This window comes from Cololabis saira, unplaced genomic scaffold (assembly GCF_033807715.1).
Source record: "Cololabis saira isolate AMF1-May2022 unplaced genomic scaffold, fColSai1.1 scf142, whole genome shotgun sequence".
Lineage (NCBI taxonomy): Eukaryota > Metazoa > Chordata > Actinopteri > Beloniformes > Belonidae > Cololabis > Cololabis saira.
This window is the reverse complement of record NW_026906306.1, coordinates 19,790-43,345: the sequence shown is the minus strand read 5'-3', so window position 1 is coordinate 43,345 and position 23,556 is coordinate 19,790. Positions and strand designations below refer to the sequence as shown.

At 49.3% G+C, this 23,556-nt stretch overlaps 36 non-coding genes and 1 pseudogene across 36 annotated transcripts; all 37 read right to left on the bottom strand.

Annotated features, from left to right (window-relative positions):
* Positions 1–1,586: 1,586 nt before the first annotated feature.
* On the bottom strand, positions 1,587–1,777 carry LOC133439142 (U2 spliceosomal RNA). The gene has a single exon (XR_009781966.1). It is a non-coding gene; the product is annotated as a U2 spliceosomal RNA (small nuclear RNA).
* A 302-nt stretch (positions 1,778–2,079) lies between these two features.
* LOC133439130 (U5 spliceosomal RNA) lies at positions 2,080–2,194 on the bottom strand. Its single transcript, XR_009781955.1, has one exon. It is a non-coding gene; the product is annotated as a U5 spliceosomal RNA (small nuclear RNA).
* Positions 2,195–2,491: 297 nt separating this feature from the next.
* On the bottom strand, positions 2,492–2,682 carry LOC133439171 (U2 spliceosomal RNA). Its single transcript, XR_009781995.1, has one exon. It is a non-coding gene; the product is annotated as a U2 spliceosomal RNA (small nuclear RNA).
* Positions 2,683–2,984: 302 nt separating this feature from the next.
* On the bottom strand, positions 2,985–3,100 carry LOC133439093 (U5 spliceosomal RNA). The gene has a single exon (XR_009781918.1). It is a non-coding gene; the product is annotated as a U5 spliceosomal RNA (small nuclear RNA).
* A 321-nt stretch (positions 3,101–3,421) lies between these two features.
* On the bottom strand, positions 3,422–3,612 carry LOC133439169 (U2 spliceosomal RNA). The gene has a single exon (XR_009781993.1). It is a non-coding gene; the product is annotated as a U2 spliceosomal RNA (small nuclear RNA).
* A 302-nt stretch (positions 3,613–3,914) lies between these two features.
* On the bottom strand, positions 3,915–4,030 carry LOC133439092 (U5 spliceosomal RNA). Its single transcript, XR_009781917.1, has one exon. It is a non-coding gene; the product is annotated as a U5 spliceosomal RNA (small nuclear RNA).
* Positions 4,031–6,176: 2,146 nt separating this feature from the next.
* Positions 6,177–6,367, bottom strand: LOC133439141 (U2 spliceosomal RNA). Its single transcript, XR_009781965.1, has one exon. It is a non-coding gene; the product is annotated as a U2 spliceosomal RNA (small nuclear RNA).
* A 302-nt stretch (positions 6,368–6,669) lies between these two features.
* Positions 6,670–6,785, bottom strand: LOC133439091 (U5 spliceosomal RNA). The gene has a single exon (XR_009781916.1). It is a non-coding gene; the product is annotated as a U5 spliceosomal RNA (small nuclear RNA).
* Positions 6,786–7,106: 321 nt separating this feature from the next.
* Positions 7,107–7,297, bottom strand: LOC133439170 (U2 spliceosomal RNA). Its single transcript, XR_009781994.1, has one exon. It is a non-coding gene; the product is annotated as a U2 spliceosomal RNA (small nuclear RNA).
* Positions 7,298–7,599: 302 nt separating this feature from the next.
* Positions 7,600–7,715, bottom strand: LOC133439089 (U5 spliceosomal RNA). The gene has a single exon (XR_009781914.1). It is a non-coding gene; the product is annotated as a U5 spliceosomal RNA (small nuclear RNA).
* Positions 7,716–8,036: 321 nt separating this feature from the next.
* On the bottom strand, positions 8,037–8,227 carry LOC133439158 (U2 spliceosomal RNA). The gene has a single exon (XR_009781982.1). It is a non-coding gene; the product is annotated as a U2 spliceosomal RNA (small nuclear RNA).
* Positions 8,228–8,529: 302 nt separating this feature from the next.
* On the bottom strand, positions 8,530–8,645 carry LOC133439088 (U5 spliceosomal RNA). The gene has a single exon (XR_009781913.1). It is a non-coding gene; the product is annotated as a U5 spliceosomal RNA (small nuclear RNA).
* Positions 8,646–8,966: 321 nt separating this feature from the next.
* On the bottom strand, positions 8,967–9,157 carry LOC133439140 (U2 spliceosomal RNA). The gene has a single exon (XR_009781964.1). It is a non-coding gene; the product is annotated as a U2 spliceosomal RNA (small nuclear RNA).
* A 302-nt stretch (positions 9,158–9,459) lies between these two features.
* Positions 9,460–9,575, bottom strand: LOC133439087 (U5 spliceosomal RNA). The gene has a single exon (XR_009781912.1). It is a non-coding gene; the product is annotated as a U5 spliceosomal RNA (small nuclear RNA).
* A 321-nt stretch (positions 9,576–9,896) lies between these two features.
* LOC133439139 (U2 spliceosomal RNA) lies at positions 9,897–10,087 on the bottom strand. The gene has a single exon (XR_009781963.1). It is a non-coding gene; the product is annotated as a U2 spliceosomal RNA (small nuclear RNA).
* A 302-nt stretch (positions 10,088–10,389) lies between these two features.
* On the bottom strand, positions 10,390–10,505 carry LOC133439086 (U5 spliceosomal RNA). The gene has a single exon (XR_009781911.1). It is a non-coding gene; the product is annotated as a U5 spliceosomal RNA (small nuclear RNA).
* A 321-nt stretch (positions 10,506–10,826) lies between these two features.
* Positions 10,827–11,017, bottom strand: LOC133439147 (U2 spliceosomal RNA). The gene has a single exon (XR_009781971.1). It is a non-coding gene; the product is annotated as a U2 spliceosomal RNA (small nuclear RNA).
* A 302-nt stretch (positions 11,018–11,319) lies between these two features.
* On the bottom strand, positions 11,320–11,435 carry LOC133439085 (U5 spliceosomal RNA). Its single transcript, XR_009781910.1, has one exon. It is a non-coding gene; the product is annotated as a U5 spliceosomal RNA (small nuclear RNA).
* A 321-nt stretch (positions 11,436–11,756) lies between these two features.
* Positions 11,757–11,947, bottom strand: LOC133439138 (U2 spliceosomal RNA). Its single transcript, XR_009781962.1, has one exon. It is a non-coding gene; the product is annotated as a U2 spliceosomal RNA (small nuclear RNA).
* Positions 11,948–12,249: 302 nt separating this feature from the next.
* LOC133439084 (U5 spliceosomal RNA) lies at positions 12,250–12,365 on the bottom strand. The gene has a single exon (XR_009781909.1). It is a non-coding gene; the product is annotated as a U5 spliceosomal RNA (small nuclear RNA).
* Positions 12,366–14,511: 2,146 nt separating this feature from the next.
* Positions 14,512–14,702, bottom strand: LOC133439137 (U2 spliceosomal RNA). The gene has a single exon (XR_009781961.1). It is a non-coding gene; the product is annotated as a U2 spliceosomal RNA (small nuclear RNA).
* A 302-nt stretch (positions 14,703–15,004) lies between these two features.
* LOC133439083 (U5 spliceosomal RNA) lies at positions 15,005–15,120 on the bottom strand. Its single transcript, XR_009781908.1, has one exon. It is a non-coding gene; the product is annotated as a U5 spliceosomal RNA (small nuclear RNA).
* Positions 15,121–15,441: 321 nt separating this feature from the next.
* On the bottom strand, positions 15,442–15,632 carry LOC133439134 (U2 spliceosomal RNA). The gene has a single exon (XR_009781959.1). It is a non-coding gene; the product is annotated as a U2 spliceosomal RNA (small nuclear RNA).
* A 302-nt stretch (positions 15,633–15,934) lies between these two features.
* Positions 15,935–16,050, bottom strand: LOC133439082 (U5 spliceosomal RNA). The gene has a single exon (XR_009781907.1). It is a non-coding gene; the product is annotated as a U5 spliceosomal RNA (small nuclear RNA).
* Positions 16,051–16,371: 321 nt separating this feature from the next.
* Positions 16,372–16,562, bottom strand: LOC133439133 (U2 spliceosomal RNA). The gene has a single exon (XR_009781958.1). It is a non-coding gene; the product is annotated as a U2 spliceosomal RNA (small nuclear RNA).
* A 302-nt stretch (positions 16,563–16,864) lies between these two features.
* Positions 16,865–16,980, bottom strand: LOC133439081 (U5 spliceosomal RNA). The gene has a single exon (XR_009781906.1). It is a non-coding gene; the product is annotated as a U5 spliceosomal RNA (small nuclear RNA).
* Positions 16,981–17,301: 321 nt separating this feature from the next.
* On the bottom strand, positions 17,302–17,492 carry LOC133439132 (U2 spliceosomal RNA). The gene has a single exon (XR_009781957.1). It is a non-coding gene; the product is annotated as a U2 spliceosomal RNA (small nuclear RNA).
* Positions 17,493–17,794: 302 nt separating this feature from the next.
* On the bottom strand, positions 17,795–17,910 carry LOC133439080 (U5 spliceosomal RNA). Its single transcript, XR_009781905.1, has one exon. It is a non-coding gene; the product is annotated as a U5 spliceosomal RNA (small nuclear RNA).
* A 321-nt stretch (positions 17,911–18,231) lies between these two features.
* LOC133439131 (U2 spliceosomal RNA) lies at positions 18,232–18,422 on the bottom strand. The gene has a single exon (XR_009781956.1). It is a non-coding gene; the product is annotated as a U2 spliceosomal RNA (small nuclear RNA).
* A 302-nt stretch (positions 18,423–18,724) lies between these two features.
* LOC133439078 (U5 spliceosomal RNA) lies at positions 18,725–18,840 on the bottom strand. The gene has a single exon (XR_009781903.1). It is a non-coding gene; the product is annotated as a U5 spliceosomal RNA (small nuclear RNA).
* Positions 18,841–19,161: 321 nt separating this feature from the next.
* On the bottom strand, positions 19,162–19,352 carry LOC133439123 (U2 spliceosomal RNA). Its single transcript, XR_009781948.1, has one exon. It is a non-coding gene; the product is annotated as a U2 spliceosomal RNA (small nuclear RNA).
* Positions 19,353–19,654: 302 nt separating this feature from the next.
* On the bottom strand, positions 19,655–19,770 carry LOC133439077 (U5 spliceosomal RNA). Its single transcript, XR_009781902.1, has one exon. It is a non-coding gene; the product is annotated as a U5 spliceosomal RNA (small nuclear RNA).
* Positions 19,771–20,091: 321 nt separating this feature from the next.
* LOC133439112 (U2 spliceosomal RNA) lies at positions 20,092–20,282 on the bottom strand. The gene has a single exon (XR_009781937.1). It is a non-coding gene; the product is annotated as a U2 spliceosomal RNA (small nuclear RNA).
* A 286-nt stretch (positions 20,283–20,568) lies between these two features.
* Positions 20,569–20,684, bottom strand: LOC133439121 (U5 spliceosomal RNA). The gene has a single exon (XR_009781946.1). It is a non-coding gene; the product is annotated as a U5 spliceosomal RNA (small nuclear RNA).
* Positions 20,685–21,013: 329 nt separating this feature from the next.
* LOC133439101 (U2 spliceosomal RNA) lies at positions 21,014–21,204 on the bottom strand. The gene has a single exon (XR_009781926.1). It is a non-coding gene; the product is annotated as a U2 spliceosomal RNA (small nuclear RNA).
* Positions 21,205–21,490: 286 nt separating this feature from the next.
* Positions 21,491–21,606, bottom strand: LOC133439120 (U5 spliceosomal RNA). Its single transcript, XR_009781945.1, has one exon. It is a non-coding gene; the product is annotated as a U5 spliceosomal RNA (small nuclear RNA).
* Positions 21,607–21,934: 328 nt separating this feature from the next.
* Positions 21,935–22,108, bottom strand: LOC133439066 (U2 spliceosomal RNA; annotated as a pseudogene).
* Positions 22,109–23,556: the final 1,448 nt, after the last annotated feature.

Genomic DNA, 23,556 nt, shown 5'->3' with positions numbered 1-23,556 from the left:
AGTACCATGGCTTATCTTGCACTGTTGGAGGATTTGCGCTCCGAGGGAGCGCGTTTTCAAAGAGCGCACTGATCTGTTGATCTGTGAGAGCACGGAGCGGCTTCTCAGCAGGTAGCGTTTCCCCAAAAACATTTTGATGGATCTATGCCGTGATTTACAACCTATAATGGAGCGAGAGACAAAACGCAAGCCATCCCAGTCACATCCAGCTCCTGTCCACCCTGGGATTTTTTGCCACCGGAACATTTTGACATATGCGGCATTTCGCAGCCGACACTAAGCAAAATCATGTCGGCAGTGTTGGATGCAATAATTTCTCTGGCCATAATTTACACCCAGTTTCCATACACACATCACCAAATCGAAATTTAAACGAGGATTTCATGCGATCGCCGGATTCTCAAACATAATTGGAGCTAGATTGCACCCACATTGCCATAAAAGCACCATCACATAATGAATTCAGTTACGTGGACATGAAAGGATTTCATTCAATCTATGCACAAATAATCTGCGATATGTCTCTGTTGCCCGTCGTTGCCCGGTGGCCTGAACGCACGACTCATTTATTCTGCAGAACAGCTCGGTTGGTGTTTGCACCTCCAAGCAGGAGCTTTTGACTCCAACCAAATCTTAATTTATCGATAATCTTCCAAGAAATATATCAAACATGGTCAACATAATTATTTTATAGGTAAATATCACATACATAAATGCAAATGGAATAACAGAAAACCCCTCCATTGTACATCTGAAAAATGAATGTAAACTGTAGCAGTGTTTCTCAATCCTGTTCCTCATGGGCCGGTGTCCTGCATGTTTTAGATGTTTCCCTGCTTCAGCACACCGTGATAAAAGTACCTGTGTCATCAACAGAGCTGGGCAGACCTTGACGACAAGCTAATTAGGACCATTAATTAGAATCAGGTGTGTTGGTGCAGGGAAACATCTAAAACATGCAGGACAGGGAACACGAGGACCAGGATTGAGAAGCGTCTCTAAAACTAATCCGTGAAACAATGTCTTTGTTTCTTAATTTTTATTAATACACTTCCCATACCTTGTCAGTAAATGTATCTTTTTTTTTTGTTTGCTCTCAACCCCCCCAAATGTTGAATATTTGTAGATAATTGATTATTTTGTTTCATTTGCCTTTTGTTGTAAACCCTACTGAATTTTGTTCAATAAAGTTTGTAAACCTCCAAGCGGGAGCTGTTGTTGCTGCCATATATGGTCAATTGGAGGCGTTTCTGAATGCAAATGACGGTAACCGTGCACGAGCACGGCAGTTTAGAACAGGTGGGATTTATCATCATTGATGTGCGTACGACCAGCGTCCGCACGTTTGATAAATCCGGATTTTTTTGTACTTACACACATTCTAAATTTCACTCCTACGACAGAATTTAGGACCTTTTCTACGCACTGTTGATAAATGAGGGCCCAGGGCCGTATTACACGTTTGTGACGTCGCCTCTTCTTTTTTCTTCAAGCTGAAGCTGCAAGGAACAACACCGCCTGAGGCAAGGCTCGGCGCTCCTCAGCTGCTGAGCCACCGCGTTATTTTTTTACAAGAGAAAGAAAGCGAAGCGTGCACCATTCCCGGCGGCACTGCAGTACCGGGGCGATGCTTGGAGTGAACGGAGCTAGCTCCTTTTTCAACTCCCGCTGCCAAAAATCGGCTTAATATGTTGTCCTCATATAGAGGACATATCAGATATTAAACTGATAAGAACAGATACTACACTTGATCTTAGCCAAAAGGCCGAGAAGCGATAACTCCAAAGTGTTGCTTGACCGCAGCACCTTCCTGGCACGGCGTGCACTTGTGTCGGTTGCCTTTGTCCCAAACGCCTAGATGGCCGGCTCCCTTTGCAGCTCCGCCCTCTGACACGCACCTGTAGCAGGCTCACCTGAGGAAATGGTTGAAGTGGAAATGAAATAACAAAAAGGAAAGGAAAGAACTGAAGAACAAGACACAGACAGCAACATCGCAACATCAGCTTGCCCTGAGATTTCAGTGGGCAAACTCAGACTGACCTCTTGGTCACAGCTTTTTCTTTTGTACAGTCTCAAAAAAGCTCGGCCGTTAGACCGAGCCCCCAAAAATATGGTCAACTCATTGACGTTACTCTCCACGGAAGTCTTTAGTAAAAGGCGAAAGACTTGTGCGTTATGAAGAGCACGGGAGCGGCAGCCTAGGCACGTGAGCCGCGTCACTGTACTCCTGGTGAGCTCTACGGATCCCCGGGTCCACGCCTCTTCGGCCTGACATTGTCCTATTATCGAAGGCCTGGCCGGCCTCAGGCGCAGGACAGAGATTTGCTCCTCCCCCTTCGGTGGCACCACCAGGGCCGTATTACACGTTTGTGACGTCGCCTCTTCTTTTTTCTTCAAGCTGAAGCTGCAAGGAACAACACCGCCTGAGGCAAGGCTCGGCGCTCCTCAGCTGCTGAGCCACCGCGTTATTTTTTTACAAGAGAAAGAAAGCGAAGCGTGCACCATTCCCGGCGGCACTGCAGTACCAGGGCGATGCTTGGAGTGAACGGAGCTAGCTCCTTTTTCAACTCCCGCTGCCAAAAATCGGCTTAATATGTTGTCCTCATATAGAGGACATATCAGATATTAAACTGATAAGAACAGATACTACACTTGATCTTAGCCAAAAGGCCGAGAAGCGATAACTCCAAAGTGTTGCTTGACCGCAGCACCTTCCTGGCACGGCGTGCACTTGTGTCGGTTGCCTTTGTCCCAAACGCCTAGATGGCCGGCTCCCTTTGCAGCTCCGCCCTCTGACACGCACCTGTAGCAGGCTCACCTGAGGAAATGGTTGAAGTGGAAATGAAATAACAAAAAGGAAAGGAAAGAACTGAAGAACAAGACACAGACAGCAACATCGCAACATCAGCTTGCCCTGAGATTTCAGTGGGCAAACTCAGACTGACCTCTTGGTCACAGCTTTTTCTTTTGTACAGTCTCAAAAAAGCTCGGCCGTTAGACCGAGCCCCCAAAAATATGGTCAACTCATTGACGTTACTCTCCACGGAAGTCTTTAGTAAAAGGCGAAAGACTTGTGCGTTATGAAGAGAAACACGAGCAAGTACGGAAAAGAGCACGGGAGCGGCAGCCTAGGCACGTGAGCCGCGTCACTGTACTCCTGGTGAGCTCTACGGATCCCCGGGTCCACGCCTCTTCGGCCTGACATTGTCCTATTATCGAAGGCCTGGCCGGCCTCAGGCGCAGGACAGAGATTTGCTCCTCCCCCTTCGGTGGCACCACCAGGGCCGTATTACACGTTTGTGACGTCGCCTCTTCTTTTTTCTTCAAGCTGAAGCTGCAAGGAACAACACCGCCTGAGGCAAGGCTCGGCGCTCCTCAGCTGCTGAGCCACCGCGTTATTTTTTTACAAGAGAAAGAAAGCAAAGCGTGCACCATTCCCGGCGGCACTGCAGTACCGGGGCGATGCTTGGAGTGAACGGAGCTAGCTCCTTTTTCAACTCCCGCTGCCAAAAATCGGCTTAATATGTTGTCCTCATATAGAGGACATATCAGATATTAAACTGATAAGAACAGATACTACACTTGATCTTAGCCAAAAGGCCGAGAAGCGATAACTCCAAAGTGTTGCTTGACCGCAGCACCTTCCTGGCACGGCGTGCACTTGTGTCGGTTGCCTTTGTCCCAATCGCCTAGATGGCCGGCTCCCTTTCCAGCTCCGCCCTCTGACACGCACCTGTAGCAGGCTCACCTGAGGAAATGGTTGAAGTGGAAATGAAATAACAAAAAGGAAAGGAAAGAACTGAAGAACAAGACACAGACAGCAACATCGCAACATCAGCTTGCCCTGAGATTTCAGTGGGCAAACTCAGACTGACCTCTTGGTCACAGCTTTTTCTTTTGTACAGTCTCAAAAAAGCTCGGCCGTTAGACCGAGCCCCCAAAAATATGGTCAACTCATTGACGTTACTCTCCACGGAAGTCTTTAGTAAAAGGCGAAAGACTTGTGCGTTATGAAGAGAAACACGAGCAAATACGGAAAAGAGCACGGGAGGGGCAGCCTAGGCACGTGAGCCGCGTCACTGTACTCCTGGTGAGCTCTACGGATCCCCGGGTCCACGCCTCTTCGGCCTGACATTGTCCTATTATCGAAGGCCTGGCCGGCCTCAGGCGCAGGACAGAGATTTGCTCCTCCCCCTTCGGTGGCACCACCAGGGCCCTCATTTATCAACCGTGCGTACGCACAGATCTGTGCGTAAAGCGTGCGTACGAGCATTCTCAGGCAAAGTATGGTATTTATCAACATGTATTTGTGCGCAGAAACACGTGTAAATATACGCACAGCTCTGACCATGCGTACACACAAAACCTAGTGGTAGAACAGTGAAACTACAAATAGAACCCATTAAAAGAGTCTCAAACTTTACATGTGAAGTTTGAGATCGCTGAACTGTGACTGAACGGGGAACATGTGCACATGTTCCCCGTTTCCTCCAATTAATAAAAATTATCCATAAGATCAGACATTTTGAATAATTGGTGTGACAAGCTATAAGAGACAGCTTTGGCAGAACGACCTGAAAAGAAAATACAAGTACCATGGCTTATCTTGCACTGTTGGAGGATTTGCGCTCCGAGGGAGCGCGTTTTCAAAGAGCGCACTGATCTGTTGATCTGTGAGAGCACGGAGCGGCTTCTCAGCAGGTAGCGTTTCCCCAAAAACATTTTGATGGATCTATGCCGTGATTTACAACCTATAATGGAGCGAGAGACAAAACGCAAGCCATCCCAGTCACATCCAGCTCCTGTCCACCCTGGGATTTTTTGCCACCGGAACATTTTGACATATGCGGCATTTCGCAGCCGACACTAAGCAAAATCATGTCGGCAGTGTTGGATGCAATAATTTCTCTGGCCATAATTTACACCCAGTTTCCATACACACATCACCAAATCGAAATTTAAACGAGGATTTCATGCGATCGCCGGATTCTCAAACATAATTGGAGCTAGATTGCACCCACATTGCCATAAAAGCACCATCACATAATGAATTCAGTTACGTGGACATGAAAGGATTTCATTCAATCTATGCACAAATAATCTGCGATATGTCTCTGTTGCCCGTCGTTGCCCGGTGGCCTGAACGCACGACTCATTTATTCTGCAGAACAGCTCGGTTGGTGTTTGCACCTCCAAGCAGGAGCTTTTGACTCCAACCAAATCTTAATTTATCGATAATCTTCCAAGAAATATATCAAACATGGTCAACATAATTATTTTATAGGTAAATATCACATACATAAATGCAAATGGAATAACAGAAAACCCCTCCATTGTACATCTGAAAAATGAATGTAAACTGTAGCAGTGTTTCTCAATCCTGTTCCTCATGGGCCGGTGTCCTGCATGTTTTAGATGTTTCCCTGCTTCAGCACACCGTGATAAAAGTACCTGTGTCATCAACAGAGCTGGGCAGACCTTGACGACAAGCTAATTAGGACCATTAATTAGAATCAGGTGTGTTGGTGCAGGGAAACATCTAAAACATGCAGGACAGGGAACACGAGGACCAGGATTGAGAAGCGTCTCTAAAACTAATCCGTGAAACAATGTCTTTGTTTCTTAATTTTTATTAATACACTTCCCATACCTTGTCAGTAAATGTATCTTTTTTTTTTGTTTGCTCTCAACCCCCCCAAATGTTGAATATTTGTAGATAATTGATTATTTTGTTTCATTTGCCTTTTGTTGTAAACCCTACTGAATTTTGTTCAATAAAGTTTGTAAACCTCCAAGCGGGAGCTGTTGTTGCTGCCATATATGGTCAATTGGAGGCGTTTCTGAATGCAAATGACGGTAACCGTGCACGAGCACGGCAGTTTAGAACAGGTGGGATTTATCATCATTGATGTGCGTACGACCAGCGTCCGCACGTTTGATAAATCCGGATTTTTTTGTACTTACACACATTCTAAATTTCACTCCTACGACAGAATTTAGGACCTTTTCTACGCACTGTTGATAAATGAGGGCCCAGGGCCGTATTACACGTTTGTGACGTCGCCTCTTCTTTTTTCTTCAAGCTGAAGCTGCAAGGAACAACACCGCCTGAGGCAAGGCTCGGCGCTCCTCAGCTGCTGAGCCACCGCGTTATTTTTTTACAAGAGAAAGAAAGCGAAGCGTGCACCATTCCCGGCGGCACTGCAGTACCGGGGCGATGCTTGGAGTGAACGGAGCTAGCTCCTTTTTCAACTCCCGCTGCCAAAAATCGGCTTAATATGTTGTCCTCATATAGAGGACATATCAGATATTAAACTGATAAGAACAGATACTACACTTGATCTTAGCCAAAAGGCCGAGAAGCGATAACTCCAAAGTGTTGCTTGACCGCAGCACCTTCCTGGCACGGCGTGCACTTGTGTCGGTTGCCTTTGTCCCAAACGCCTAGATGGCCGGCTCCCTTTGCAGCTCCGCCCTCTGACACGCACCTGTAGCAGGCTCACCTGAGGAAATGGTTGAAGTGGAAATGAAATAACAAAAAGGAAAGGAAAGAACTGAAGAACAAGACACAGACAGCAACATCGCAACATCAGCTTGCCCTGAGATTTCAGTGGGCAAACTCAGACTGACCTCTTGGTCACAGCTTTTTCTTTTGTACAGTCTCAAAAAAGCTCGGCCGTTAGACCGAGCCCCCAAAAATATGGTCAACTCATTGACGTTACTCTCCACGGAAGTCTTTAGTAAAAGGCGAAAGACTTGTGCGTTATGAAGAGAAACACGAGCAAGTACGGAAAAGAGCACGGGAGCGGCAGCCTAGGCACGTGAGCCGCGTCACTGTACTCCTGGTGAGCTCTACGGATCCCCGGGTCCACGCCTCTTCGGCCTGACATTGTCCTATTATCGAAGGCCTGGCCGGCCTCAGGCGCAGGACAGAGATTTGCTCCTCCCCCTTCGGTGGCACCACCAGGGCCGTATTACACGTTTGTGACGTCGCCTCTTCTTTTTTCTTCAAGCTGAAGCTGCAAGGAACAACACCGCCTGAGGCAAGGCTCGGCGCTCCTCAGCTGCTGAGCCACCGCGTTATTTTTTTACAAGAGAAAGAAAGCGAAGCGTGCACCATTCCCGGCGGCACTGCAGTACCAGGGCGATGCTTGGAGTGAACGGAGCTAGCTCCTTTTTCAACTCCCGCTGCCAAAAATCGGCTTAATATGTTGTCCTCATATAGAGGACATATCAGATATTAAACTGATAAGAACAGATACTACACTTGATCTTAGCCAAAAGGCCGAGAAGCGATAACTCCAAAGTGTTGCTTGACCGCAGCACCTTCCTGGCACGGCGTGCACTTGTGTCGGTTGCCTTTGTCCCAAACGCCTAGATGGCCGGCTCCCTTTGCAGCTCCGCCCTCTGACACGCACCTGTAGCAGGCTCACCTGAGGAAATGGTTGAAGTGGAAATGAAATAACAAAAAGGAAAGGAAAGAACTGAAGAACAAGACACAGACAGCAACATCGCAACATCAGCTTGCCCTGAGATTTCAGTGGGCAAACTCAGACTGACCTCTTGGTCACAGCTTTTTCTTTTGTACAGTCTCAAAAAAGCTCGGCCGTTAGACCGAGCCCCCAAAAATATGGTCAACTCATTGACGTTACTCTCCACGGAAGTCTTTAGTAAAAGGCGAAAGACTTGTGCGTTATGAAGAGAAACACGAGCAAGTACGGAAAAGAGCACGGGAGCGGCAGCCTAGGCACGTGAGCCGCGTCACTGTACTCCTGGTGAGCTCTACGGATCCCCGGGTCCACGCCTCTTCGGCCTGACATTGTCCTATTATCGAAGGCCTGGCCGGCCTCAGGCGCAGGACAGAGATTTGCTCCTCCCCCTTCGGTGGCACCACCAGGGCCGTATTACACGTTTGTGACGTCGCCTCTTCTTTTTTCTTCAAGCTGAAGCTGCAAGGAACAACACCGCCTGAGGCAAGGCTCGGCGCTCCTCAGCTGCTGAGCCACCGCGTTATTTTTTTACAAGAGAAAGAAAGCAAAGCGTGCACCATTCCCGGCGGCACTGCAGTACCGGGGCGATGCTTGGAGTGAACGGAGCTAGCTCCTTTTTCAACTCCCGCTGCCAAAAATCGGCTTAATATGTTGTCCTCATATAGAGGACATATCAGATATTAAACTGATAAGAACAGATACTACACTTGATCTTAGCCAAAAGGCCGAGAAGCGATAACTCCAAAGTGTTGCTTGACCGCAGCACCTTCCTGGCACGGCGTGCACTTGTGTCGGTTGCCTTTGTCCCAATCGCCTAGATGGCCGGCTCCCTTTCCAGCTCCGCCCTCTGACACGCACCTGTAGCAGGCTCACCTGAGGAAATGGTTGAAGTGGAAATGAAATAACAAAAAGGAAAGGAAAGAACTGAAGAACAAGACACAGACAGCAACATCGCAACATCAGCTTGCCCTGAGATTTCAGTGGGCAAACTCAGACTGACCTCTTGGTCACAGCTTTTTCTTTTGTACAGTCTCAAAAAAGCTCGGCCGTTAGACCGAGCCCCCAAAAATATGGTCAACTCATTGACGTTACTCTCCACGGAAGTCTTTAGTAAAAGGCGAAAGACTTGTGCGTTATGAAGAGAAACACGAGCAAGTACGGAAAAGAGCACGGGAGCGGCAGCCTAGGCACGTGAGCCGCGTCACTGTACTCCTGGTGAGCTCTACGGATCCCCGGGTCCACGCCTCTTCGGCCTGACATTGTCCTATTATCGAAGGCCTGGCCGGCCTCAGGCGCAGGACAGAGATTTGCTCCTCCCCCTTCGGTGGCACCACCAGGGCCGTATTACACGTTTGTGACGTCGCCTCTTCTTTTTTCTTCAAGCTGAAGCTGCAAGGAACAACACCGCCTGAGGCAAGGCTCGGCGCTCCTCAGCTGCTGAGCCACCGCGTTATTTTTTTACAAGAGAAAGAAAGCGAAGCGTGCACCATTCCCGGCGGCACTGCAGTACCGGGGCGATGCTTGGAGTGAACGGAGCTAGCTCCTTTTTCAACTCCCGCTGCCAAAAATCGGCTTAATATGTTGTCCTCATATAGAGGACATATCAGATATTAAACTGATAAGAACAGATACTACACTTGATCTTAGCCAAAAGGCCGAGAAGCGATAACTCCAAAGTGTTGCTTGACCGCAGCACCTTCCTGGTACGGCGTGCACTTGTGTCGGTTGCCTTGGTCCCAAACGCCTAGATGGCCGGCTCCCTTTGCAGCTCCGCCCTCTGACACGCACCTGTAGCAGGCTCACCTGAGGAAATGGTTGAAGTGGAAATGAAATAACAAAAAGGAAAGGAAAGAACTGAAGAACAAGACACAGACAGCAACATCGCAACATCAGCTTGCCCTGAGATTTCAGTGGGCAAACTCAGACTGACCTCTTGGTCACAGCTTTTTCTTTTGTACAGTCTCAAAAAAGCTCGGCCGTTAGACCGAGCCCCCAAAAATATGGTCAACTCATTGACGTTACTCTCCACGGAAGTCTTTAGTAAAAGGCGAAAGACTTGTGCGTTATGAAGAGAAACACGAGCAAGTACGGAAAAGAGCACGGGAGCGGCAGCCTAGGCACGTGAGCCGCGTCACTGTACTCCTGGTGAGCTCTACGGATCCCCGGGTCCACGCCTCTTCGGCCTGACATTGTCCTATTATCGAAGGCCTGGCCGGCCTCAGGCGCAGGACAGAGATTTGCTCCTCCCCCTTCGGTGGCACCACCAGGGCCGTATTACACGTTTGTGACGTCGCCTCTTCTTTTTTCTTCAAGCTGAAGCTGCAAGGAACAACACCGCCTGAGGCAAGGCTCGGCGCTCCTCAGCTGCTGAGCCACCGCGTTATTTTTTTACAAGAGAAAGAAAGCGAAGCGTGCACCATTCCCGGCGGCACTGCAGTACCGGGGCGATGCTTGGAGTGAACGGAGCTAGCTCCTTTTTCAACTCCCGCTGCCAAAAATCGGCTTAATATGTTGTCCTCATATAGAGGACATATCAGATATTAAACTGATAAGAACAGATACTACACTTGATCTTAGCCAAAAGGCCGAGAAGCGATAACTCCAAAGTGTTGCTTGACCGCAGCACCTTCCTGGCACGGCGTGCACTTGTGTCGGTTGCCTTTGTCCCAAACGCCTAGATGGCCGGCTCCCTTTGCAGCTCCGCCCTCTGACACGCACCTGTAGCAGGCTCACCTGAGGAAATGGTTGAAGTGGAAATGAAATAACAAAAAGGAAAGGAAAGAACTGAAGAACAAGACACAGACAGCAACATCGCAACATCAGCTTGCCCTGAGATTTCAGTGGGCAAACTCAGACTGACCTCTTGGTCACAGCTTTTTCTTTTGTACAGTCTCAAAAAAGCTCGGCCGTTAGACCGAGCCCCCAAAAATATGGTCAACTCATTGACGTTACTCTCCACGGAAGTCTTTAGTAAAAGGCGAAAGACTTGTGCGTTATGAAGAGAAACACGAGCAAGTACGGAAAAGAGCACGGGAGCGGCAGCCTAGGCACGTGAGCCGCGTCACTGTACTCCTGGTGAGCTCTACGGATCCCCGGGTCCACGCCTCTTCGGCCTGACATTGTCCTATTATCGAAGGCCTGGCCGGCCTCAGGCGCAGGACAGAGATTTGCTCCTCCCCCTTCGGTGGCACCACCAGGGCCGTATTACACGTTTGTGACGTCGCCTCTTCTTTTTTCTTCAAGCTGAAGCTGCAAGGAACAACACCGCCTGAGGCAAGGCTCGGCGCTCCTCAGCTGCTGAGCCACCGCGTTATTTTTTTACAAGAGAAAGAAAGCAAAGCGTGCACCATTCCCGGCGGCACTGCAGTACCGGGGCGATGCTTGGAGTGAACGGAGCTAGCTCCTTTTTCAACTCCCGCTGCCAAAAATCGGCTTAATATGTTGTCCTCATATAGAGGACATATCAGATATTAAACTGATAAGAACAGATACTACACTTGATCTTAGCCAAAAGGCCGAGAAGCGATAACTCCAAAGTGTTGCTTGACCGCAGCACCTTCCTGGCACGGCGTGCACTTGTGTCGGTTGCCTTTGTCCCAATCGCCTAGATGGCCGGCTCCCTTTCCAGCTCCGCCCTCTGACACGCACCTGTAGCAGGCTCACCTGAGGAAATGGTTGAAGTGGAAATGAAATAACAAAAAGGAAAGGAAAGAACTGAAGAACAAGACACAGACAGCAACATCGCAACATCAGCTTGCCCTGAGATTTCAGTGGGCAAACTCAGACTGACCTCTTGGTCACAGCTTTTTCTTTTGTACAGTCTCAAAAAAGCTCGGCCGTTAGACCGAGCCCCCAAAAATATGGTCAACTCATTGACGTTACTCTCCACGGAAGTCTTTAGTAAAAGGCGAAAGACTTGTGCGTTATGAAGAGAAACACGAGCAAGTACGGAAAAGAGCACGGGAGCGGCAGCCTAGGCACGTGAGCCGCGTCACTGTACTCCTGGTGAGCTCTACGGATCCCCGGGTCCACGCCTCTTCGGCCTGACATTGTCCTATTATCGAAGGCCTGGCCGGCCTCAGGCGCAGGACAGAGATTTGCTCCTCCCCCTTCGGTGGCACCACCAGGGCCGTATTACACGTTTGTGACGTCGCCTCTTCTTTTTTCTTCAAGCTGAAGCTGCAAGGAACAACACCGCCTGAGGCAAGGCTCGGCGCTCCTCAGCTGCTGAGCCACCGCGTTATTTTTTTACAAGAGAAAGAAAGCGAAGCGTGCACCATTCCCGGCGGCACTGCAGTACCGGGGCGATGCTTGGAGTGAACGGAGCTAGCTCCTTTTTCAACTCCCGCTGCCAAAAATCGGCTTAATATGTTGTCCTCATATAGAGGACATATCAGATATTAAACTGATAAGAACAGATACTACACTTGATCTTAGCCAAAAGGCCGAGAAGCGATAACTCCAAAGTGTTGCTTGACCGCAGCACCTTCCTGGCACGGCGTGCACTTGTGTCGGTTGCCTTTGTCCCAAACGCCTAGATGGCCGGCTCCCTTTGCAGCTCCGCCCTCTGACACGCACCTGTAGCAGGCTCACCTGAGGAAATGGTTGAAGTGGAAATGAAATAACAAAAAGGAAAGGAAAGAACTGAAGAACAAGACACAGACAGCAACATCGCAACATCAGCTTGCCCTGAGATTTCAGTGGGCAAACTCAGACTGACCTCTTGGTCACAGCTTTTTCTTTTGTACAGTCTCAAAAAAGCTCGGCCGTTAGACCGAGCCCCCAAAAATATGGTCAACTCATTGACGTTACTCTCCACGGAAGTCTTTAGTAAAAGGCGAAAGACTTGTGCGTTATGAAGAGAAACACGAGCAAGTACGGAAAAGAGCACGGGAGCGGCAGCCTAGGCACGTGAGCCGCGTCACTGTACTCCTGGTGAGCTCTACGGATCCCCGGGTCCACGCCTCTTCGGCCTGACATTGTCCTATTATCGAAGGCCTGGCCGGCCTCAGGCGCAGGACAGAGATTTGCTCCTCCCCCTTCGGTGGCACCACCAGGGCCCTCATTTATCAACCGTGCGTACGCACAGATCTGTGCGTAAAGCGTGCGTACGAGCATTCTCAGGCAAAGTATGGTATTTATCAACATGTATTTGTGCGCAGAAACACGTGTAAATATACGCACAGCTCTGACCATGCGTACACACAAAACCTAGTGGTAGAACAGTGAAACTACAAATAGAACCCATTAAAAGAGTCTCAAACTTTACATGTGAAGTTTGAGATCGCTGAACTGTGACTGAACGGGGAACATGTGCACATGTTCCCCGTTTCCTCCAATTAATAAAAATTATCCATAAGATCAGACATTTTGAATAATTGGTGTGACAAGCTATAAGAGACAGCTTTGGCAGAACGACCTGAAAAGAAAATACAAGTACCATGGCTTATCTTGCACTGTTGGAGGATTTGCGCTCCGAGGGAGCGCGTTTTCAAAGAGCGCACTGATCTGTTGATCTGTGAGAGCACGGAGCGGCTTCTCAGCAGGTAGCGTTTCCCCAAAAACATTTTGATGGATCTATGCCGTGATTTACAACCTATAATGGAGCGAGAGACAAAACGCAAGCCATCCCAGTCACATCCAGCTCCTGTCCACCCTGGGATTTTTTGCCACCGGAACATTTTGACATATGCGGCATTTCGCAGCCGACACTAAGCAAAATCATGTCGGCAGTGTTGGATGCAATAATTTCTCTGGCCATAATTTACACCCAGTTTCCATACACACATCACCAAATCGAAATTTAAACGAGGATTTCATGCGATCGCCGGATTCTCAAACATAATTGGAGCTAGATTGCACCCACATTGCCATAAAAGCACCATCACATAATGAATTCAGTTACGTGGACATGAAAGGATTTCATTCAATCTATGCACAAATAATCTGCGATATGTCTCTGTTGCCCGTCGTTGCCCGGTGGCCTGAACGCACGACTCATTTATTCTGCAGAACAGCTCGGTTGGTGTTTGCACCTCCAAGCAGGAGCTTTTGACTCCAACCAAATCTTAATTTATCGATAATCTTCCAAGAAATATATCAAACATGGTCAACATAATTATTTTATAGGTAAATATCACATACATAAATGCAAATGGAATAACAGAAAACCCCTCCATTGTACATCTGAAAAATGAATGTAAACTGTAGCAGTGTTTCTCAATCCTGTTCCTCATGGGCCGGTGTCCTGCATGTTTTAGATGTTTCCCTGCTTCAGCACACCGTGATAAAAGTACCTGTGTCATCAACAGAGCTGGGCAGACCTTGACGACAAGCTAATTAGGACCATTAATTAGAATCAGGTGTGTTGGTGCAGGGAAACATCTAAAACATGCAGGACAGGGAACACGAGGACCAGGATTGAGAAGCGTCTCTAAAACTAATCCGTGAAACAATGTCTTTGTTTCTTAATTTTTATTAATACACTTCCCATACCTTGTCAGTAAATGTATCTTTTTTTTTTGTTTGCTCTCAACCCCCCCAAATGTTGAATATTTGTAGATAATTGATTATTTTGTTTCATTTGCCTTTTGTTGTAAACCCTACTGAATTTTGTTCAATAAAGTTTGTAAACCTCCAAGCGGGAGCTGTTGTTGCTGCCATATATGGTCAATTGGAGGCGTTTCTGAATGCAAATGACGGTAACCATGCACGAGCACGGCAGTTTAGAACAGGTGGGATTTATCATCATTGATGTGCGTACGACCAGCGTCCGCACGTTTGATAAATCCGGATTTTTTTGTACTTACACACATTCTAAATTTCACTCCTACGACAGAATTTAGGACCTTTTCTACGCACTGTTGATAAATGAGGGCCCAGGGCCGTATTACACGTTTGTGACGTCGCCTCTTCTTTTTTCTTCAAGCTGAAGCTGCAAGGAACAACACCGCCTGAGGCAAGGCTCGGCGCTCCTCAGCTGCTGAGCCACCGCGTTATTTTTTTACAAGAGAAAGAAAGCGAAGCGTGCACCATTCCCGGCGGCACTGCAGTACCGGGGCGATGCTTGGAGTGAACGGAGCTAGCTCCTTTTTCAACTCCCGCTGCCAAAAATCGGCTTAATATGTTGTCCTCATATAGAGGACATATCAGATATTAAACTGATAAGAACAGATACTACACTTGATCTTAGCCAAAAGGCCGAGAAGCGATAACTCCAAAGTGTTGCTTGACCGCAGCACCTTCCTGGCACGGCGTGCACTTGTGTCGGTTGCCTTTGTCCCAAACGCCTAGATGGCCGGCTCCCTTTGCAGCTCCGCCCTCTGACACGCACCTGTAGCAGGCTCACCTGAGGAAATGGTTGAAGTGGAAATGAAATAACAAAAAGGAAAGGAAAGAACTGAAGAACAAGACACAGACAGCAACATCGCAACATCAGCTTGCCCTGAGATTTCAGTGGGCAAACTCAGACTGACCTCTTGGTCACAGCTTTTTCTTTTGTACAGTCTCAAAAAAGCTCGGCCGTTAGACCGAGCCCCCAAAAATATGGTCAACTCATTGACGTTACTCTCCACGGAAGTCTTTAGTAAAAGGCGAAAGACTTGTGCGTTATGAAGAGAAACACGAGCAAGTACGGAAAAGAGCACGGGAGCGGCAGCCTAGGCACGTGAGCCGCGTCACTGTACTCCTGGTGAGCTCTACGGATCCCCGGGTCCACGCCTCTTCGGCCTGACATTGTCCTATTATCGAAGGCCTGGCCGGCCTCAGGCGCAGGACAGAGATTTGCTCCTCCCCCTTCGGTGGCACCACCAGGGCCGTATTACACGTTTGTGACGTCGCCTCTTCTTTTTTCTTCAAGCTGAAGCTGCAAGGAACAACACCGCCTGAGGCAAGGCTCGGCGCTCCTCAGCTGCTGAGCCACCGCGTTATTTTTTTACAAGAGAAAGAAAGCGAAGCGTGCACCATTCCCGGCGGCACTGCAGTACCGGGGCGATGCTTGGAGTGAACGGAGCTAGCTCCTTTTTCAACTCCCGCTGCCAAAAATCGGCTTAATATGTTGTCCTCATATAGAGGACATATCAGATATTAAACTGATAAGAACAGATACTACACTTGATCTTAGCCAAAAGGCCGAGAAGCGATAACTCCAAAGTGTTGCTTGACCGCAGCACCTTCCTGGCACGGCGTGCACTTGTGTCGGTTGCCTTTGTCCCAAACGCCTAGATGGCCGGCTCCCTTTGCAGCTCCGCCCTCTGACACGCACCTGTAGCAGGCTCACCTGAGGAAATGGTTGAAGTGGAAATGAAATAACAAAAAGGAAAGGAAAGAACTGAAGAACAAGACACAGACAGCAACATCGCAACATCAGCTTGCCCTGAGATTTCAGTGGGCAAACTCAGACTGACCTCTTGGTCACAGCTTTTTCTTTTGTACAGTCTCAAAAAAGCTCGGCCGTTAGACCGAGCCCCCAAAAATATGGTCAACTCATTGACGTTACTCTCCACGGAAGTCTTTAGTAAAAGGCGAAAGACTTGTGCGTTATGAAGAGAAACACGAGCAAGTACGGAAAAGAGCACGGGAGCGGCAACCTAGGCACGTGAGCCGCGCCACTGTACTCCTGGTGAGCTCTACGGATCCCCGGGTCCACGCCTCTTCGGCCTGACATTGTCCTATTATCGAAGGCCTGGCCGGCCTCAGGCGCAGGACAGAGATTTGCTCCTCCCCCTTCGGTGGCACCACCAGGGCCGTATTACACGTTTGTGACGTCGCCTCTTCTTTTTTCTTCAAGCTGAAGCTGCAAGGAACAACACCGCCTGAGGCAAGGCTCGGCGCTCCTCAGCTGCTGAGCCACCGCGTTATTTTTTTACAAGAGAAAGAAAGCGAAGCGTGCACCATTCCCGGCGGCACTGCAGTACCGGGGCGATGCTTGGAGTGAACGGAGCTAGCTCCTTTTTCAACTCCCGCTGCCAAAAATCGGCTTAATATGTTGTCCTCATATAGAGGACATATCAGATATTAAACTGATAAGAACAGATACTACACTTGATCTTAGCCAAAAGGCCGAGAAGCGATAACTCCAAAGTGTTGCTTGACCGCAGCACCTTCCTGGTACGGCGTGCACTTGTGTCGGTTGCCTTGGTCCCAAACGCCTAGATGGCCGGCTCCCTTTGCAGCTCCGCCCTCTGACACGCACCTGTAGCAGGCTCACCTGAGGAAATGGTTGAAGTGGAAATGAAATAACAAAAAGGAAAGGAAAGAACTGAAGAACAAGACACAGACAGCAACATCGCAACATCAGCTTGCCCTGAGATTTCAGTGGGCAAACTCAGACTGACCTCTTGGTCACAGCTTTTTCTTTTGTACAGTCTCAAAAAAGCTCGGCCGTTAGACCGAGCCCCCAAAAATATGGTCAACTCATTGACGTTACTCTCCACGGAAGTCTTTAGTAAAAGGCGAAAGACTTGTGCGTTATGAAGAGAAACACGAGCAAGTACGGAAAAGAGCACGGGAGCGGCAGCCTAGGCACGTGAGCCGCGTCACTGTACTCCTGGTGAGCTCTACGGATCCCCGGGTCCACGCCTCTTCGGCCTGACATTGTCCTATTATCGAAGGCCTGGCCGGCCTCAGGCGCAGGACAGAGATTTGCTCCTCCCCCTTCGGTGGCACCACCAGGGCCGTATTACACGTTTGTGACGTCGCCTCTTCTTTTTTCTTCAAGCTGAAGCTGCAAGGAACAACACCGCCTGAGGCAAGGCTCGGCGCTCCTCAGCTGCTGAGCCACCGCGTTATTTTTTTACAAGAGAAAGAAAGCGAAGCGTGCACCATTCCCGGCGGCACTGCAGTACCGGGGCGATGCTTGGAGTGAACGGAGCTAGCTCCTTTTTCAACTCCCGCTGCCAAAAATCGGCTTAATATGTTGTCCTCATATAGAGGACATATCAGATATTAAACTGATAAGAACAGATACTACACTTGATCTTAGCCAAAAGGCCGAGAAGCGATAACTCCAAAGTGTTGCTTGACCGCAGCACCTTCCTGGCACGGCGTGCACTTGTGTCGGTTGCCTTTGTCCCAAACGCCTAGATGGCCGGCTCCCTTTGCAGCTCCGCCCTCTGACACGCACCTGTAGCAGGCTCACCTGAGGAAATGGTTGAAGTGGAAATGAAATAACAAAAAGGAAAGGAAAGAACTGAAGAACAAGACACAGACAGCAACATCGCAACATCAGCTTGCCCTGAGATTTCAGTGGGCAAACTCAGACTGACCTCTTGGTCACAGCTTTTTCTTTTGTACAGTCTCAAAAAAGCTCGGCCGTTAGACCGAGCCCCCAAAAATATGGTCAACTCATTGACGTTACTCTCCACGGAAGTCTTTAGTAAAAGGCGAAAGACTTGTGCGTTATGAAGAGAAACACGAGCAAGTACGGAAAAGAGCACGGGAGCGGCAGCCTAGGCACGTGAGCCGCGTCACTGTACTCCTGGTGAGCTCTACGGATCCCCGGGTCCACGCCTCTTCGGCCTGACATTGTCCTATTATCGAAGGCCTGGCCGGCCTCAGGCGCAGGACAGAGATTTGCTCCTCCCCCTCCGGTGGCACCACCAGGGCCGTATTACACGTTTGTGACGTCGCCTCTTCTTTTTTCTTCAAGCTGAAGCTGCAAGGAACAACACCGCCTGAGGCAAGGCTCGGCGCTCCTCAGCTGCTGAGCCACCGCGTTATTTTTTTACAAGAGAAAGAAAGCGAAGCGTGCACCATTCCCGGCGGCACTGCAGTACCGGGGCGATGCTTGGAGTGAACGGAGCTAGCTCCTTTTTCAACTCCCGCTGCCAAAAATCGGCTTAATATGTTGTCCTCATATAGAGGACATATCAGATATTAAACTGATAAGAACAGATACTACACTTGATCTTAGCCAAAAGGCCGAGAAGCGATAACTCCAAAGTGTTGCTTGACCGCAGCACCTTCCTGGCACGGCGTGCACTTGTGTCGGTTGCCTTTGTCCCAAACGCCTAGATGGCCGGCTCCCTTTGCAGCTCCGCCCTCTGACACGCACCTGTAGCAGGCTCACCTGAGGAAATGGTTGAAGTGGAAATGAAATAACAAAAAGGAAAGGAAAGAACTGAAGAACAAGACACAGACAGCAACATCGCAACATCAGCTTGCCCTGAGATTTCAGTGGGCAAACTCAGACTGACCTCTTGGTCACAGCTTTTTCTTTTGTACAGTCTCAAAAAAGCTCGGCCGTTAGACCGAGCCCCCAAAAATATGGTCAACTCATTGACGTTACTCTCCACGGAAGTCTTTAGTAAAAGGCGAAAGACTTGTGCGTTATGAAGAGAAACACGAGCAAGTACGGAAAAGAGCACGGGAGCGGCAGCCTAGGCACGTGAGCCGCGTCACTGTACTCCTGGTGAGCTCTACGGATCCCCGGGTCCACGCCTCTTCGGCCTGACATTGTCCTATTATCGAAGGCCTGGCCGGCCTCAGGCGCAGGACAGAGATTTGCTCCTCCCCCTCCGGTGGCACCACCAGGGCCGTATTACACGTTTGTGACGTCGCCTCTTCTTTTTTCTTCAAGCTGAAGCTGCAAGGAACAACACCGCCTGAGGCAAGGCTCGGCGCTCCTCAGCTGCTGAGCCACCGCGTTATTTTTTTACAAGAGAAAGAAAGCGAAGCGTGCACCATTCCCGGCGGCACTGCAGTACCGGGGCGATGCTTGGAGTGAACGGAGCTAGCTCCTTTTTCAACTCCCGCTGCCAAAAATCGGCTTAATATGTTGTCCTCATATAGAGGACATATCAGATATTAAACTGATAAGAACAGATACTACACTTGATCTTAGCCAAAAGGCCGAGAAGCGATAACTCCAAAGTGTTGCTTGACCGCAGCACCTTCCTGGCACGGCGTGCACTTGTGTCGGTTGCCTTTGTCCCAAACGCCTAGATGGCCGGCTCCCTTTGCAGCTCCGCCCTCTGACACGCACCTGTAGCAGGCTCACCTGAGGAAATGGTTGAAGTGGAAATGAAATAACAAAAAGGAAAGGAAAGAACTGAAGAACAAGACACAGACAGCAACATCGCAACATCAGCTTGCCCTGAGATTTCAGTGGGCAAACTCAGACTGACCTCTTGGTCACAGCTTTTTCTTTTGTACAGTCTCAAAAAAGCTCGGCCGTTAGACCGAGCCCCCAAAAATATGGTCAACTCATTGACGTTACTCTCCACGGAAGTCTTTAGTAAAAGGCGAAAGACTTGTGCGTTATGAAGAGAAACACGAGCAAGTACGGAAAAGAGCACGGGAGCGGCAGCCTAGGCACGTGAGCCGCGTCACTGTACTCCTGGTGAGCTCTACGGATCCCCGGGTCCACGCCTCTTCGGCCTGACATTGTCCTATTATCGAAGGCCTGGCCGGCCTCAGGCGCAGGACAGAGATTTGCTCCTCCCCCTTCGGTGGCACCACCAGGGCCGTATTACACGTTTGTGACGTCGCCTCTTCTTTTTTCTTCAAGCTGAAGCTGCAAGGAACAACACCGCCTGAGGCAAGGCTCGGCGCTCCTCAGCTGCTGAGCCACCGCGTTATTTTTTTACAAGAGAAAGAAAGCGAAGCGTGCACCATTCCCGGCGGCACTGCAGTACCGGGGCGATGCTTGGAGTGAACGGAGCTAGCTCCTTTTTCAACTCCCGCTGCCAAAAATCGGCTTAATATGTTGTCCTCATATAGAGGACATATCAGATATTAAACTGATAAGAACAGATACTACACTTGATCTTAGCCAAAAGGCCGAGAAGCGATAACTCCAAAGTGTTGCTTGACCGCAGCGCCTTCCTGGCACGGCGTGCACTTGTGTCGGTTGCCTTTGTCCCAAATGCCTAGATGGCCGGCTCCCTTTGCAGCTCCGCCCTCTGACACGCACCTGTAGCAGGCTCACCTGAGGAAATGGTTGAAGTGGAAATGAAATAACAAAAAGGAAAGGAAAGAACAAGACACAGACAGCAACATCAGCTTGCCCTGAGATTTCAGTGGGCAAACTCAGACTGACCTCTTGGTCACAGCTTTTTCTTTTGCACAGTTTCAAAAAAGCTCGGCCGTTACACCGAGCCCCCAAAAATATGGTCAACTCATTGACGTTACTCTCCACGGAAGTCTTTAGTAAAAGGCGAAAGACTTGTGCGTTATGAAGAGAAACACGAGCAAGTACGGAAAAGTGCACGGGAGCGGCAGCCTAGGCACGTGAGCCGCGTCACTGTACTCCTGGTGAGCTCTACGGATCCCCGGGGCCACGCCTCTTCGGCCTGACATCGTCCTATTATCGAAGGCCTGGCCGGCCTCAGGCGCAGGACAGGGATTTGCTCCTCCCCCTTCGGTGGCACCACCAGGGCCGTATTACACGTTTGTGACGTCGCCTCTTCTTTTTCTTCAAGCTGAAGCTGCAAGGAGACAACACCGCCTGAGGCAAGGCTCGGTGCTCCTCAGCTGCTGAGCCACTGCGTTACTTTATTATTTTTTTACAAGAGAAAGAAAGCGAAGCGTGCACCATTCCCGGCGGCACTGCAGTACCGGGGCGATGCTTGGAGTGAACGGAGCTAGCTCCTTTTTCAACTCCCGCTGCCAAAAATCGGCTTAATATGTTGTCCTCATATAGAGGACATATCAGATATTAAACTGATAAGAACAGATACTACACTTGATCTTAGCCAAAAGGCCGAGAAGCGATAACTCCAAAGTGTTGCTTGACCGCAGCGCCTTCCTGGCACGGCGTGCACTTGTGTCGGTTGCCTTTGTCCCAAACGCCTAGATGGCCGGCTCCCTTTGCAGCTCCGCCCTCTGACACGCACCTGTAGCAGGCTCACCTGAGGAAATGGTTGAAGTGGAAATGAAATAACAAAAAGGAAAGGAAAGAACAAGACACAGACAGCAACATCAGCTTGCCCTGAGATTTCAGTGGGCAAACTCAGACTGACCTCTTGGTCACAGCTTTTTCTTTTGCACAGTTTCAAAAAAGCTCGGCCGTTACACCGAGCCCCCAAAAATATGGTCAACTCATTGACGTTACTCTCCACGGAAGTCTTTAGTAAAAGGCGAAAGACTTGTGCGTTATGAAGAGAAACACGAGCAAGTACGGAAAAGTGCACGGGAGCGGCAGCCTAGGCACGTGAGCCGCGTCACTGTACTCCTGGTGAGCTCTACGGATCCCCGGGGCCACGCCTCTTCGGCCTGACATCGTCCTATTATCGAAGGCCTGGCCGGCCTCAGGCGCAGGACAGGGATTTGCTCCTCCCCCTTCGGTGGCACCACCAGGGCCGTATTACACGTTTGTGACGTCGCCTCTTCTTTTTCTTCAAGCTGAAGCTGCAAGGAACAACACCGCCTGAGGCAAGGCTCGGTGCTCCTCAGCTGCTGAGCCACTGCGTTACTTTATTATTTTTTTACAAGAGAAAGAAAGCGAAGCGTGCACCATTCCCGGCGGCACTGCAGTACCGGGGCGATGCTTGGAGTGAACGGAGCTAGCTCCTTTTTCAACTCCCGCTGCCAAAAATCGGCTTAATATGTTGTCCTCATATAGAGGACATATCAGATATTAAACTGATAAGAACAGATTTTTTCTTTCGAAAAGATTTATTGATACTGGATCATTGGATCATCACAACATAAGCTTCCAATATTAACATTACAATTTTACAACTTACATATCACTATTACATGCAACAATTTAATAAATAAGTGACCTTAAAACCTGTTTTTTTAAACAATTGTAAATGGTAAAAGATAAAATCAACATTTCCTTGTGTAAAAGGCTTATGTTCCAGTGTAAGTGATTGCGTTCAATGTCCATGTTCAGTAAAAAGGAGTGCATTAAATAAAATTTGTCCAATTCCCTCGTTGTACAGAAGCGGGGTGAGTCCCTACCAAGGATGACTCATTCCGCCACCCCAAACAGTAGCTCTCTCGGTTCCTGTCACAGTGCTCAGAGGGGATCCCCCCCTGCTGCTCCTTCCCACCAGCCTCGCCCGGAGAGCCAGGCCGTTGCTGCTTTGACCTCTCTGTGTGTTGCTCCGGCTCCTTCGTCCGAATGGGCACAGAGGCGATGCTTCTTTGTGGCTGTATCCTAGGCCTACCGCCTGCAGCACCGGCCAGTTGGACCGTTGCTGCGGCCATCTGGAGTACAGCCACGGGGGTATCTGCTTGTGCTTTCTTACCAGCAAGTTCCTGGAGGTCCACATAGCGTCTTTGCTGGCGGTCAGGGCGAGCCACTGTTTGGCAAAGTATTTTCCTTTCAGGTTAACCCTCTGGCTCACCCCATACAGCACTAGCTGTGCTGTTAGGACCTCCCTTGCTGGTAAGTACGGGAATTACAAGGAGCCGGCCATTGCCCACTGGTCTACGGCAGCGCTGCACTCCCAGAACAGGTGCCTCACCAACTCAGGTGCGCTACAACCTTGTCGGGGGCAGATGGAGATCGCCGACATTCCTCGGGAGTGCATGACGACCTGACCGGGAGGATCTCATGAGCCATCATCGATGACAGGTCCCGGAGTCTGTTTGGGAGGGCGGAACGGTCCACATTGCGCCAAACTGTGGAGGACTCACCAAATGTGAGCCGCCGCACTGGACACACTGGTTTCCGCTCCTGCACAAACGAGGTCAGACAGCGGTGGTTAGATAAAATATGTAACACTCTGGGGTCTAACTCTCGATTTCCATTTCTAAACTTGATTGTTAAAATGAGAGTCATGAGTATGGTTTTTAAAAAAAAAAGCAACAGGTATGAAGTTTTAAAAGACTAAAACTGTCATTTAACACATTATAAAAAAACGTAAGAGGAATCGTTATCCAATTTCATGTGAATTGAGCTCCTCCTTCACTTCTATGGGTGAGAAGTGCAGGGGTCGAGCTCGATTCCCCACTCGGACTCTGGGCGTTGGCCTCTGCTGTAAGGTACAGTTAAGTTTTGTGTCCCTAGGGGTTGATTGCAGAGCTAATGTTAAAAAGGAGACCTCATTTGGGGAATTGCGGGGGAAAACTCTGGGTTCCTCCACAAATGAATTGTCTGAGGATATCCCAGCTT